The sequence below is a fragment of the Pinus tabuliformis genome, chromosome 5_2 (genome assembly GCF_031772625.1).
Source record: "Pinus tabuliformis cultivar Carrire ecotype Pingquan chromosome 5_2, CPIR1, whole genome shotgun sequence".
Classification (NCBI taxonomy): domain Eukaryota; kingdom Viridiplantae; phylum Streptophyta; class Pinopsida; order Pinales; family Pinaceae; genus Pinus; species Pinus tabuliformis.
In genome coordinates, this window is record NC_142306.1 from 178,435,054 (window position 1) to 178,450,211 (window position 15,158).

The 15,158-nt window shown below is 42.6% G+C and overlaps 1 protein-coding gene across 1 annotated transcript in view; it reads left to right on the plus strand.

Moving 5' to 3' along the window:
• Positions 1-15,158, plus strand: part of LOC149158122 (uncharacterized) — a 430,324-nt gene that overhangs the window by 60,024 nt on the left and 355,142 nt on the right. The gene's annotated exons all lie outside the window — the stretch shown is intronic.

Here is a 15,158-nt window from a genome sequence, read left to right on the forward strand (position 1 = left end):
AAAAAAATGAGCAAGAGTTTTTAACAAAATAAATGCATGATTATTTATTGATAAATCCTGGGCTAGCTTCAAACAAATACTAAATTGGATTCCAATAAGTATTAGGCTAGCTACCATAGGAAATCATCATAACAATTTCAACACATCAACCCACATTCAAATCAGGCACCAAAATTAGTTTCCTTTGTTTGGAAACATGCTTAATGCTAAGAAATTAATTGCTTGAATCATAATTTTGGATGTCTAATCCCAGTCCCAACAACTTAACGATCCCTAGAAAATCATAGTGTTGAAGTTTACACGGACTATCAGGCTTGATCATGGTTGCAGGAATTTGTGTCATTTTGAAGCAAAAGAATGACCACCCATTTGGGGATTTGACCTATTCAAAACTCTTCTCAAGGAATCATTTTTACCCTCTCAATGATTGTGAGGAGGGTTACCACACAAACTAGCACCCTAGCTCAAATTTCCAAAGGGGTGCTAGTTTTGTGGAACTCAAGAAGTTGTCAACTATCACCTCATCACCTCTCCCCTGTGATTCGGGCTTAGGGAAGGTTTCCCTATGGGTTAATTGGGCTCATTTCAAGTAATAAGAGTTATTCATTGAAAGGCTCGGACCTATAATGAATCCGTAGAAGCATAGCCCGCGACCTGTTAAAAGACTGCATAGACAAGATTGTTTTTGAACACACAACTTGAAGCAGCGACAGTCACTCCTCTGAAGCAGTTACTCCTGAAGCGTTACTCCTGAAGCAGTTACCGTGACAATAAGAACAGAGGGTAGAAACAAAGAGTTGTTTTTGTGCAAACATTGAGGCCTAGCGCAGATATCTTGTTGAAAAGCATCAGCAGATCTTGAAGATATTATTGAAGATCATGATGCATTGTTGAAATCATCATGAGGTAACTTTGCAGACTCTGTTGGGCAATATGAAGAATTGTGAAGACTCCTTCATATGAAGACAGGTTGTCATTGATGAAGTAGCATGGAGACTACAATGAAGCTGTAGATTGACAAGAATTCAGAAATCATCATGAGGTAACTTTGCAGACTTTGTTGGGAAATATGAAGAATTGTGAAGACTCCTTCATATGAAGACAGGTTGTCATTGATGAAGTAGCATGGAGACTACAGTGAAGCTGTAGATTGACAAGAACTCAGTGAAGAAGATTTTGGGAGCCGTGAATTACTATAAAACATATCTAGACAAAGTATAGCAGTGGGTTGGAGCCCAGAGGGTTGGTGCCTTGAAGGTTGGAGCCTCGAACAAACAAGGTAGGTGCCTTGAAGGATAGGGTTGGAGCCCTAGAGGATTGGTGTCCTCAAGAAACCAGGTCGGAGCCTGTACCAGAGAAGGGTTGGTTCCCTAGGGGTTGGAGCCTCTAAACGCAAGGTCAGTGCCCTAGAGGTTGGAGCCTCACAAAAGACCAAGTTGGTGCTTGGCAACAGGTTGGAGCCTGGGGAATTGAAGATCGGTGTCTTCATCAAGGGTTGGAGCCCTATATATTGTACTTGATTCATTATAAAGATTATATTAATAAAAACATTTATTCCTATTGCTTATTTTGTGTTTTAAATATAATTGATTTAACTGGTAAAAGTAACAATTGAAAAGGAATACTGATTCACCCCCCCCCCCCCCCCTCTTAGTATTTCCAACATTCTCAAATTTTTTATAATGATTTTTGCTTTGAAGAAGAGAAACAACAACAAATTCAAGATGAAGTTCAGGAGGATAAGATACAACCAGCTGAAGATGACGGGATATGGAACATGCACTTTGACGGTTCTACTAGCAAAGATGGTTCAGGGGCAGGTATCTGGATAATTCCTCTAGATCTTACTAGTCAGCTGCACTCTTTCAAACTGTACTTTGAATGCACCAACAACATTGTAGAGTATGAAGCTCTGATCATTGGACTAAATCTGTTGAGAGAGCAGAAAGCAAGGAGGATTCGTGTCTTCGGAGATTCAAAGTTGGTTGTGAAGCAAGTCTTGGGCGTATATCAAACCAAACATCTGAGGATGAGGGCTTATCGAAATGAGGTATGGGATATGTTTGACAATTTCTTTTTAGAACATAAAATTTCTACTATTTCTAGAGAAGAAAACACAATAGCAGACTCCTTAGCTACTTCTGCTAGTTCTTTTAAAATTCCCATTCATCCAAACAGAAAATATGAGATTAAAGCATAGGCCCTCTATTCCAGACAACATCAAGCATTGGCATCTTTTTGAAGATGATCAGCAGATCTGGAGATTCTTAGAGATGGTTGATGAATTTACAAATACCCCTGTTGATCAGAATGGAGATGAAGAACCAAACTTGAATGCAAAATCAAATGTTTTTATGAATGCTATAGCTGGACAAGAAATTATTCAGCTAAGCAACAATTTTATTCCAAGAGGTTTGGTCCCTCTAGAAAGACTGTTTGATAACAATGATGTAGCTGTAAAACCTAGGATTCAGCCAAGTGATAATGAGTTGGAGGATTATAATTTAGGAACAAAGGTTGATCCTAAGTTAGTTAAGGTGTCTAATTCTTTAAAGGTAGAGCATAAGCAACAATATGCTGAATTGTTAAAGGAGTTTTCAGATGTGTTTGCCTGGAGGTATGAAGATTTAAAGGTTTATGAGAAGAACATCATTCAACACACTATTCCACTTAGGGAGAACGAGAAACCTTTCAAACAGAAGCTTAGAAGGATCAATCCAAAGCTGCTGCCATTAATAGAAAAGGAGGTTAAGAGATTACTTGCTGCTAAGATCATTGTACCATTAAGATTTTCTAATTGGATTGCCAATCTGGTTCTGGTTAGGAAAAAGAGTGGAGAAATCAGACTTTGTGTAGATTTCAAAAATCTGAATAAGGTTTCTTTGAAAGACAACTATCCGCTACCCAAGATGGAATATATATTGCAGAAAGTGGTTGGAGCTGAGAGAATTTCCATGCTTGACGGTTTTTCTGGATATAACCAAATATTGGTGAATCCGAGAGATCAAGACAAGACAACATTCACTACGCCATGGGGCACCTTCATGTACTCCAAAATGCCTTTTGGGTTGATGAATGCTGGAGCAACATTCCAAAGGGCGATGGACATAACATTCGTGGATGAAAAAGATAAGTTTGTAGTGATTTATCTTTATGACATAACAATTTTCTCACCATCAGATCAAGATCACCTAAAGCATCTCAGACAAATTTTTCTAAAGTGCAGAAAATTCGGCATATCTCTCAATCCAAAGAAGTCACACTTTGCTATGCAGGAGGGTAGATTATTGGGTCACATAGTTTCCAAAGAGGGAATTAGAATTGATCTAGACAAAGTCGCAGCAATCAAAAAGTTAGAACTGCCCAGAAGTAAAAAGGAAATACAATCTTTCCTAGGTAAGGTTAATTTTCTATGAAGGTTTGTTCTGAATTTTGCAAAAATTGTAAAGGCAATTACCAACATGCTGAAAAAGGGAAGCGATATTAAGTGGACAGCTTCAGCTCGAGAAGCATTTGATGGAATAAAACATGCATTAACAAAAACTCCTTTTCTAATAAGCTTGGATTTCTCAAAGAAATTTCTGGTTTTCTCTTTTGCATCTAAACATACCATTTCCGGAGTACTGCTACAGAAAAACAGGGATAATCAAGAACAACCTATTTCTCTTTTTAGCAAATCATTAAGGGATGCAAAGTTGAAGTACAATATCATGGAAAAACAGACCTTCACTCTTGTTAAGACATTGAAAGACTTTAGAGTATATATTCTGCATTCTTAGGTTAAAGCTTTTTTTAAGTCAGCATGATAGTGATGGAAGAAGAGGTAAGTGGATCGCTGAGCTGCTGGAATATGACTTGTAGATCAAGCCAAGAAAGTTGATTAAAGGTCAGGACTTAGTAGAACTGATGACAAAAACAAATGTTGATGCTTTTGGTATGTATTTTTTATCAATATGTTCGAATGACAAAGATGACAAGATGAGTTTAAAAGTGTCTGATGAACTAAAACAGTGCCCATGGTATAGTGATATAATCTACGTTATGCAAAATTTAGAGGCTCCACTAGGGACAGCCAAAACCCGAGCAAGATTGCTAAAAATGAAAGCAATTAAATATTGTTCTCTCGATGGATATTTGTATAGGAAGGATCCATCGGGAATTCTTCTAAATTGTTTGATTGAAGATGAAGCAAAGAAGGTTGTAAAAGATTTCCATCAGGGAGTTTGTGGAGGACACCACTATTGGAAGGCTACAACAAATAAGATCCTCGGGCAGGTTTTTATTGTTGATTTGGGGTAGCATCGGAGGTGCTCTAGCCACGAAAATTGGTGGAGAGGCTAAAGCACATGAGATCTCCAATACCCAGAAATGGTTTGGGCAGATTCTAAACAGTTTGGGAGATATTAAAATAATTAATATTTTTAATGGAGTCCCTAAGTCTAAACTTAGGGAAAATAAAATATTAATGTGAATTAATATAAAACTGAGTTAGAATGGTCCAAAAGTCATGGATCAAGCCAGATCTAATCTTAGCCGTTGATTAGGGACTTAATCTCGGCCGTTGAATTCTCAACGAGAAAATTATAAGAGGAGGCTTGAGGGTCACTTGGAGAACACACCAAGAGATCAAGATTTTGACTTTCTGGGGCTGGGTTTGCTGAGAAAGTTGAGAGTGATCAAAGTTGCTGCTGAGGGGCAGTGAATACAAGAGCAGAGAGATAGAGATAGCATTGGGAGGATTAGCGCAGTAGCTGGAGAGAGGGATGCAGAACTAGCCAGGGCTCACGCAGAGGCAGCCAGGAGCTGCGCAGTGCCTCAGAGGGCTAGCGTGAGTGACGCAGAGGGCCAGAGGACTGACACAGTGCCTCCAGAGGCTAACGCAGGCCAAGCCAGAGTGACGTTGGGCTAACGCTGGGCCAGGAAGGGTTGACGCAGTCCCTAGAGGCTGATGCTGGGGTTTCGTGGGGCAGATTGGAGTTGTTGGAGTGTTTATCCGGGGTTTCAGTCGGAATATCTTCTTCTGAGTAGAGAGGTACTACTGCCGAGATTTTTCTCTATTGGGTGAGTCGGATTTGGCACCAAAATTGTATTATGAAACTGCGTAATAAATCAAACCCTCAGATAGCTGCACCAGTTTTCCCGCATTGGGTTTTTCCGGGGACATTAGTCCAAAAACAATCGTGTCACTTGTGTGCTTGTTTCTGTTTCCTTCAGTTGATGATCTGTAATGTGTTGAGTATGTACTTGTATTTATTTCCAGTATTTACATGGTAAATAACTTGTTAAGTAATTGAACAAGTAGGAAGAAATAAATCAGATAGTACATGAAGAATTTCTAACGGGTTAAACTTAGAAATTCCAACATGGTATCAGAGGGTGGTTGCAGATCATAGGAGAATTGAGGACATCAGCTGAGCAGAGCAGCAACAACAGAAAACAACTATCCCAAGTGACAGAAGATGTTCCTAACAGAGAAGCAGCAAGGAAGGGATGACGCAGTGCCTGCGTTATCAAGTTCGAGCCAAGACGAGGAAGCGCAGAGGCTGAGGGAGGCAAAGACAGGCTCACGCAGAACCCAGAAGGGCTGATGCAGTTGGTCGAGGAAGCTGATTTGCCCGTGCCAGGATTGCGCAGAGCCTAGGAGCTCTAACCTTCAATTTGCTGGGGCTTAGGAGGCTATGGGTAAGTTGTAGAGTGGAGTCAGAACAGTACCTAAGAGGGCAAGGCCAAGGAGAAGGGAGTTTCTACCGAGGATTTCTAGCCGAGAAATCCGGATCAGTGATGCAGCTGCACTAACGATCGGAGTGGGGGCATCTCGACATTGGCAGAAGGGTTTCCAAGAGGGAAATCGAGGCTCAGAGGGAGTCACACCAAGAACTTCCAAGAGGGAAGTAGAGGAGCAGCGAGATGGCGGTGAACGGGGTAAGAGACCAGGACAGACTGGATGGAGCCTCAAACTTTGTAGTCTGGAAGGCCAAAATCCTATCCGTTCTAGACAGGAATCGTGTCAAGCACTTCGCCTTGAGGATGATAGTAATCCTAGTTGACCCAACTGATAACGACAAGTACGAGGAGGTAATGGCAAGGGCCAAGAGCATCATTCTTGATGAGGTCAAGGACCATGTAGTACCACATATTGCCGAAAAGGACACGACAAATGAGATGTGGGAGGCCCTAAAGAAATTGTACTAGCATACTTCTGTGCAGAGAAGGATGTTACTAGAAAATCAGCTGCGGTCATACCAGATGCAGAAGGGAGAACAGATCGACCCCTTCCTCGGTCGATTGAAGGAGATCCGAGATCAACTGACTTCCATAGGAGCCACGCTGGATCAAGAATTGATGGTGAGAACACCCTTGAACGTAGTCTTAGAAGACTGAGAGGTGTTTGTCCAGAGCATACTGGGCAGGGAAACCCTTCCAGATTGGGAGGAAATGTGGGCGGCTCTTCGCCAAGAAGAGATCAAAAGGCTGAGCAAGGCGGGAAGTAGCAGTAAGGGGATCAGAATCAAGGAGGAGGAGGAGGTGGATGCTGCCCTAACATCTGAGGGAAAGCAGGAGAAACGAAAGAAGGACCTCTCCAAGGTCAAATGCTTCCACTGTGGGGAGCTGGGTCATTATGCGACCCAATGTCCAAGGAAGAAGAGCAAGGGAGAGGCCTTCGAGACCCAGGCTACGCCAACAAGGGTAGAGAAGTAAGTGGAGACAGACGATGACTGTGCCATGAGTGCACACACTCCACTTGAGCAGAAGTGGGGAGACATCGAGCTATAGTCAGACGAACTACAGGCGATGAGGGGCAGGATCCTCGAGGTACCCAACCACTTGGATTAGACCTTGCTACGGGAACCCCGAAGAGTAGTAGTACTGGCAGATGTCAGTAGAGATGGATGCGTATGGAGCGATAGAGGGAGATATAATGCAGGATTCCTAGGACAGCGTGAGGTAGCAGTGCGAGAAGCACGAGAGTGTTGCACCAAGTGTAAGATGGCATAGAGAGGTGTGCAATGGTGTGAGATGCACAGAGTTGTTGCAGCAGCGTAGAGGTCAGAGAGGTAGCACTTGTTAGTGACAGAGTGAGCTTCAACATCGGGAGTGTTTCTAGCCAGACGAAGATGTCAGAGTTGGGAGATTAGTTACTTACTTCTCAGTAAATGAGTTACAGTGCAGTAGTTAGCAGTGGTGTGCTATGGGCAGCACAATGCAACATGATGAGAGGGGTTGCAGTGCAGATGCAGATGCAGCAGTGGCAGGGCCATGGGCAGCAACACGGATGCAGAGTGAGCTGTTGTACAGATGCAGTAGTGCCAGTCGCAGGGTCATGGGTAGCAGTACATGATGCAGCAGTGTAGAGGATTTTGGGCAGCAGGCCTAGTACCAGCACAGGGACCGATGTCAAATGATCAGGGTGATGCTCAGTGAGGAGTATTACTAGAGCACAGTCCTCGCTAAGAGGGAGTGTTGATTTGGGGTAGCATCGAATGTGTTCTAGCCACGAAAATTGGTGGAGAGGCTAAAGCACATGAGATCTCCAATATCCAGAAATGGTTTGGGTAGATTCTAAGCAGTTTGGGAGATATTAAAATAATTAATATTTTTAATGGAGTCCATAAGTCTAAACTTAGGGAAAATAAAATATTAATGTGAATTAATATAAACTAAGTTAGAATTGTCCAAATGTCATGGATCAAGCCAGATCTAATCTTAGCCGTTGATTAGGGACTTAATCTTGGCTGTTGAATTTTCAACGAGAAAAGTATAAGAGGAGACTTGAGGGTCACTTGGAGAACACACCAAGAGATCAAGATTTCGACTTTCTGGGGCTGGGTTTGCTGAGAAAGTTGAGAGAGTGATCAGAGTTGCAGTTGAGGGGCAGTGAATATAGAAGGAGAGAGGCAGAGATAGCACCGGGAGGATCAGTGCAGTAGCCGGAGAGAGGGACGCAGAACCAGCCAGGGCTCACGCAGAGGTAGCCAGGAGCTGCATAGTGCCTCAGAGGGCCATCGTGAGTGATGTAGAGGGCCAAAGGACTGACAGTGCCTCCAGAGGCTGATGTACGCCAAGCCAGAGTGACATTGGGCTAACGCTGGGCTAGGAAGGGCTGACACAATTCCTAGAGGCTGACGTTGGGGTTTCGTCGCGTAGATTGGAGCTGCCAGAATGTTTATCTGGGGTTTCAGCTGGAATATCTACTTACGAATAGAGAGGTACTGCTGCCGAGATTTTTCTCTGTTGGGTGAGCCGGATTTGGCACCCAGATTGTATTCTGAAACTACTTAATAAATCAAACCCTCAGATAGCTGCACCGGTTTTCCCGCATTAGGTTTTTCCGGGGACATTAGTCCAAAAACAACGGTGTCACTTGTGTGCTTGTTTCTGTTTCCTTTAGTTGATGATTTGTAATGTATTGAGCACGTACTTGTATTTATTTCCAGTATTTACATGGTAAATAACTTGTTAAGTAATTGAACAAGTAGGAAGAAATAAATCAGATAGTACATGAATTTCTAACGGGTTAAACTTAGAAATTCCAACATTTACTGGCCAAATTTATTTTCAGATGTTCATAATGAAGTGGCAGCTTGTTTCAAATGTCAGATCTTTGAAGGAAAAGCTAAGCTATTGCCATTACCTCTCAAGCCTATCTCAGTAGAAACTCCCTTTCAGCAATGGGGATTAGACTTCATTGGAGAATTGACCCAACTTCTTTAGGTCAGCATAAGTGGATCTTGACTACCATGGATTACTTCACAAAGTGGATTCAATCAATTCCAACCAAGAAAGCTACAAATAGTGTAGTAATTCAGTTTTTAGAAGACATTTTCCATAGATTTGGCTGCCCAAGAAAGATCAAGTTCTGTGAGGAGCATAATGTCAAGTTGGGCCATTCTACGACTTATTATCCCTAGGGAAATGGCTTGGCAGAGTCATATAACAAAAGCCTAATCAAAATTATTAAAACGCTGTTTAAGGACAACAAAAAAGCCTGGCATACTAAGCTAAAATTTGCTTGATGGGAATGAACCATAACAAGCTTAGGAGGGATTCTCATCCTTGCAATATTATTAATGAAGCATAATTAGAGAAGGGGAGAGTTAGATCGACACCATTAGTCGAAGTTGCATAAGAATGTAGAGGAAGCTGAAGTAAAAAGGCGGAGTCGAGCTCAAAGGAGTGTAACGCTTAGTTTTTTTTTCTTAAAGTCCTCACGGAAGTCCATCGCTTAACAATGACGGGAGACGAAACTTGAGAAAAAGTAGTTACTTGATAGCGTCGGTCTGGAGGCTTTATTTCAGAAGGACAAGAGAAGCGCTTAACGGGAATAGGTGGGTTGACTGCAACTGGGCTGATGTGCGATCCCAACCAATCTAAGGAGGTCAGGATTGTGTGGAGTAAGTGGGACCGTGAGAGTAGCGCTAACTCCGAGCAAAAAGAAATCTGGATATGCTTTTAGAAAGAAGCGGGATCGAAAATTAACAGGATTCAGGTTCGACAATTAACGGAAAATCCTGGAATCAGTTTCCCTGAGGTTTCCCTTTGTGCGCTCTTTTGGGACAAGCTAGGGCAATGGAAGTTGGGAGAACATGGCAACTGGCCAATAGGAAGAGAGCTGGGTTAACGCGTACAAGACGACAAAACAATGAGTCGGACTAGGCTCCAGGTCCTTTGTTTCGGTCGCATACATGAAGCGGGAGAACAGTTTAAGATCTAAGAGATTGCAAAGGGGGGTTGTGCCTGTATACATATAATATATACGTGCTTGGTCTCAGGGGCTATTCTTAATGAGTTCGGCTATAGTGGTTTTGACTTGAAGAATAAGGAAATAAAGGGGATTGAGCCGCTCGTGAATGTGGCAATAAGGGAAAGGTCTGAGCTTGTGTTGAAATGATTATTTATCCACAATGATTGCTCTTGCTGTCTTACAATTAGAAGCATTATCGGTGATGATTTGGATGACATTGTATGGCCCAATATTTTCAATTGTTTGAATTAATGGTTATGCAATGTTGATGGCGGCCGTGAACCTTTCTAAGTACTCATGGGATGAAAGGAAGACTGCACTAGTAGCAGACACACCAATAACATTTATCAATGGCTTTCCTTTTACGTTTGTCCAACCATCAGATACAATGGATACCACATATTCATTCCAAGCATTTGTGAACCTACCCAAAGCATTTGTTATTTTGGATTTTTCACGATCAAGTCCCATGATTCTAGCTTTCTCATACCCAGGGCTCTTGTATTTTTTAGGGGCATCATTGATGGCGGAAACCATTTCATGCCAATAAGGTGAGCGAAGAACATTGACTGGTATCCCACATGCATAGAGAAACCATTTTTTTTGCATCCACATCATCCCTACACCCTTGTTCAAGGAATTCTGATATGGTTCTATGCCTTAAAGAGATGTCTATCCTTGTGCCTCCATATCCATTACCATGGGTGGATGCTGATGGATTTATTACTCTATTTGATTGTGGGATAGTTGTGTCATGTTCAAAGTCACCCATTGATCTTCTAGATTTGTATTGGGCTTCCTCCTCTTCCCTTATGTATTTGGCTCTTTTTTGTGCTGACACAGTTCCACAGGTTTTGATTCCTATTTGCTTAGTTCCATCACATGCCATTTTCCCACAGAGATGCTTTCTGTCACGGGTATACAAACCTGTGTCAGTGATTTTGTAATGGGGGCATGTAAATTTAGTGGTTCCACCCCCTTTCCCTCCTGAAAATCTAGTAATGTATTTCCACAAGGTGGTTTGGTCTAACTTGGTTTTCTTTCCATCATCATCTCAATTCTCATTATCCTCCTCCTCTTTCTCTTGATACTCCTCTTCTCCAGGTTTCCAAATCCACTAATATCCACTTCATCATCTTCATCACTTCTTTTTCTGGTCCCCAACAACATCGTAAGTAAAAAAGGAACCAACAAGAGAATGCCAAGTCATATACCCATCATGTTTGGTGGAGTTATAGTTTCTTGCCTGTAATAAAATGGAGGAATGGTAATTGGGAAAGAGTAGGAGAAGAGAACATCATTCATTCAACATATAAAGACATAAATGCTACATGGAGAAAAAAATGGGATTAGACCCTACCTCTTTGGCTCTCCAATGGTGGTGCCTTCTATCTCCCAACCTCTCTCAGATGGTAGCATTCAATCTCCCTTGCAAGTTCCTCAATATCAAACCCTCTCAATCTTCCTCACCTCAAGCTCCTCAAGCCCTCTCAATCTCTCTCAATCTCATGCAAATGATACATTGTGGGAGGGGAAGATGCATTTTATCCTTATGGCCCCTTCCTTCCCTCCCAAAAAAACCCGCGTGCTTTGTTTTGTCGTGGGAGCGAACTTTTTCGCGTTGGAGCAATCACTCCTTGACTTTAAAAGTCGCTCTCGGAGCGATATATGAGCGATCGCTCACCAATCGCTCCTGGTATTGCTCCCAACAGGGTAGGGAGTGGAAATATTTTTAGGGAGCACGCTCCCATGGCCGCTCCCGATGTGTTCTGGAGAAGAACGTTCTTTGGGAGTGGATTTAGGTGGGGCGGGGGGTGCTCTGTCACAGCCTTGGATCATCCTAGAGTTGTGGTGAAGTATATCAAGGTTGAGTTTCCTGAGGTAATTCATAGGAGTTTAGGGAAATCCAAGTTCTAAGTTAGGGCTGAGTTTACTCTCATAGCATCGAAATACTTGTAGCCTGTGTGGAGGTTGCAAGGAGGACGTGTGGCAGGATGTTTTTTGGAGAAGTGCTAAGTGATGGCAGTATTAGGTTTGTCCAAAAGTGAGTTTTGGATGTGTAAATATGTGCAAAGGAGTGTCTATTTGGAGTGGAAAAACAAATATTAGTGGGAGGCTTACATAAGCCCTAGTTTTGTGCAATTTGAGGAACAAATTTGCATATATGTGGGCAGTACAATGATTCCCTAGCTTAGGGTTTCTTCAGTGTAAGAATAATCACTAAGTTCTACCCTAAATATTTGTCCTTAAGATTGTAACAATTCGCTATGGATGTCTGTGCATGATTGATGGACGCCGAGACCTTGATGGGTCTAACAAGACGGTTGTCTTGTCACTGTAATTAGGGAAACATATCTATGATATCAAACGAGCTGTGCAGTGATCAAGTGAGGTCGAGTTGTGTCTTTGAGTTAGGACAATGGTGTAAAGTAGGCCAGATGGTAGGAGTTGTCTTGAAGTGAAGAAAGGAAGTAGATTTGCTGATGTGGAGGTCTATTCATAGGGTTTGAACAATAGTTATTGTGATCCCTAGTTCAGAGGTTTGAAGGGTCAAATCTTTGATGTGTGGGTTGGTTGATATTGTGCCCTAGTTGGTGTATGTAGGTGGGCATATCACTGAAAAAAGGGATGTGGCGTGAAGCCCTAGTTCAACATATGTAAGGAGGCATATTGTTGATATCTGGGTAGATTTGATGATGCCCTAGTTCAGTCATCTAAGGGGCAGCGAGAGGACTGATAAGAGGGCTGAGTATGAACGCCCTAAGAGAGCAGAGATAGGGAGCAACCTTATCTATGCTAGAGGGAAGTTTGGTGAAGTCCCTATGAGCAGTTTATATTGGTGGAGCAAAAGGGTTGCTAGAGGGCAGATCAGTGAGCCTGTGTTAAGTCATCTTGGAGTTGCCAAGAGGGTTGATAGTGGCAGATTGACGGATGGAGATGCAACATTTTGAAGTTGCAGAAGTTGCAGTGATCAACAAAAGAGGAGGCAAAGTACCTGCCAGATGTGTTCAAGGTATGTGGACTTAAAGGACTCTAGTGTGCACCTTCAACAAGTAGGTCAAGTGTACTTTGTTCAGGGAAAGATTGGTTGTCATAGTTGTTGACACCAAGCCCTAGTTGTGTCTTGTGTCGGGACTGTATGTAAGGGCCATGATCCTTGGTACGGGAGCCCTAAGATTGTTGTAGGAAAGTTTTAATATAACAAGTTGTGGGTTAAAAATTGTCTTGTGCACGAGATTGATTCACTGCTATATGTTTTTTGCTGTGTAAAGTGCTTGTGTTGTGGCATGTGAGTGTGTTGGTGATCGTGATCTTAGATGCAAACTTGATTCTTCAGTGCCATGCAAAATCAACACTTTTCTACTCTAGATCTCCCGGCAAAACCAACTCAGACTCAAGTGAAATCAACCATTCATTAGAGACAAAGATCATGCATGCATCTAAGTTGACCATACTTAAGTATCAAGGGCATATTAATACTTCAAATTGGGATCACCTTCAAATATCTAACTAGACCAAGTCTTGTGAAGGTTTTCCCTACCTTTGTATGGGTGGCTAAGTAGTCAATCATATTAGGTGCTTCCAACCCTCAATGGGAGGTGGCATTTCCAAGGTTAACCCTTCAATCAATAGGTGTTGGGATAAGTGTAATGCCCACCTACTATTACAAACAAAATACGAATTGTTGATTTTTGGGTAGCATCAGATGTGCTCTAGCTTTGAAATTTTGTGGAAGTGCTAGAACACATGAGATATCCAAGACCCAGAAATCGTTTGGAGAAATTCTACCTGGAGTGCATGTTATTCAAATAATTAACTATTTTTAATGGTGCCTAAGTGAAAAATTAGGAAATTAAAATAATTAAAGTGAATTAATGTAAATATGGGTGAGAAGCTTCTAAGAGATGAGGATCAAGTCTAATTTAATCTTAGCCTTCGATTAGAGATAAGATCACGGTTGTTGATATCTCAATAGGAAAAGTATAAATGAAGACTTGAGAGTCATTTGGAGATACACTAGGCAAATACTCAGTAACCCTTGGGAAGTCAATTCTCCAGAAGTAAGAGTTTGATTTCAGAGGGAGAGTTGCAGGGGGAAGAGGAGAGTATCAGCATCAGTCAGAGACTGAAAAGGAGGGGACGTAGTGCATCAGAGGGAAAACTCAGAGAGGCAGCGCAACAAAGGACGCAATCCTCAAGCAGAAGATGATGCAGAGGTGACGCAGTGGAGGCTGTAGGGTCTCTTGAGTGTCAGAATTTCTCTAGTGACTGGAGGAAAATTATCTCAGGTTTTTTCACAAAGGTTTCTATATGTTCTGCAAATCATTCCTTGTAAAGAGATTGTTGCTGAAGAATAATAAATAAACCCTCATCTGCTGCACCGATTTTCCTGCATTGGGTTTTTCCGGGCACTATTGTTGATCCGAATTGGATCCTCAAACAATTCCATGATTGGTAAGAATGAATGACAGACTTCAAGAAATCTTATAGCTATCAGAAATAACCTCTGAATAATGGCAATTTGCAGCCAGCACGGAGCAACGAGGACCTTCGGTCAAAGCGCGTTGACTGTTGGCCCATGGAGACCGCGCATGGCGCAAAAATGGCAATTGGGAAGCTCAGATCCGGAAATGGAGGCTGTTTCGCAAAACCCCTCGAGAAGGAAAGACCTCGAGCGCTCGGTCACAAGGGAAACCAGAAAACCGTGGAAAAGCGCTAAAACCGACAAGGCGGGTCTCGCGCTCAAAACTGGCAGAATATCGGAGGCATTTCAGGCAGTAAGTGGGTTTGGCCGAGGACCCAACAATTCCATACACTGAGTGACGCGTGTCCGGCGGGGAGAGAGAGAAACCACTTACATCGCGGACTAACGGTTGAGCAACTCAACCGCGCGATATAAGCAAAGACCGTAGGATCTGGGGGCTCCAGATCAACGACGAAGGTTCAACCCGATGGATGACCGGACTCGAGGGAGAAATAAACTGCGGCGCATAAGATTTGAAGTCCGATTTGACCAATGAATCAACAGAAGGATCTGTTTCACAGGGATCTGGGAAATAACAAAAAAATGACCATTCAGGAAGAACTGACACTCAGTTCGCAAAGAGACAGGTGGCCACCTCTCTGCGAAGCGTTACACAACGATGATGATGCAGGGCAGAGGAGTCCCAGCAGACAAAGGCAGGCGATCTAGAGAGCCAGAAGCAGAAACGAACAGTCAGAGGAATGAACTGGCTTTAAAGCCATGAGCTGACAAGAAGTAGGGGGATAGTGAGGCAGAGAAGCAGTGAAGAAGCTGAAGGCCGAGAGACACAGAAAGAGAGGCAAAGTTGCAGAGGGCAGAGAAGCCGAGCTGACCATCAGAGTAAGGGCAGCATCAAGCAGACAGAGACCAATTGAGGTCGAAATTCGGTAA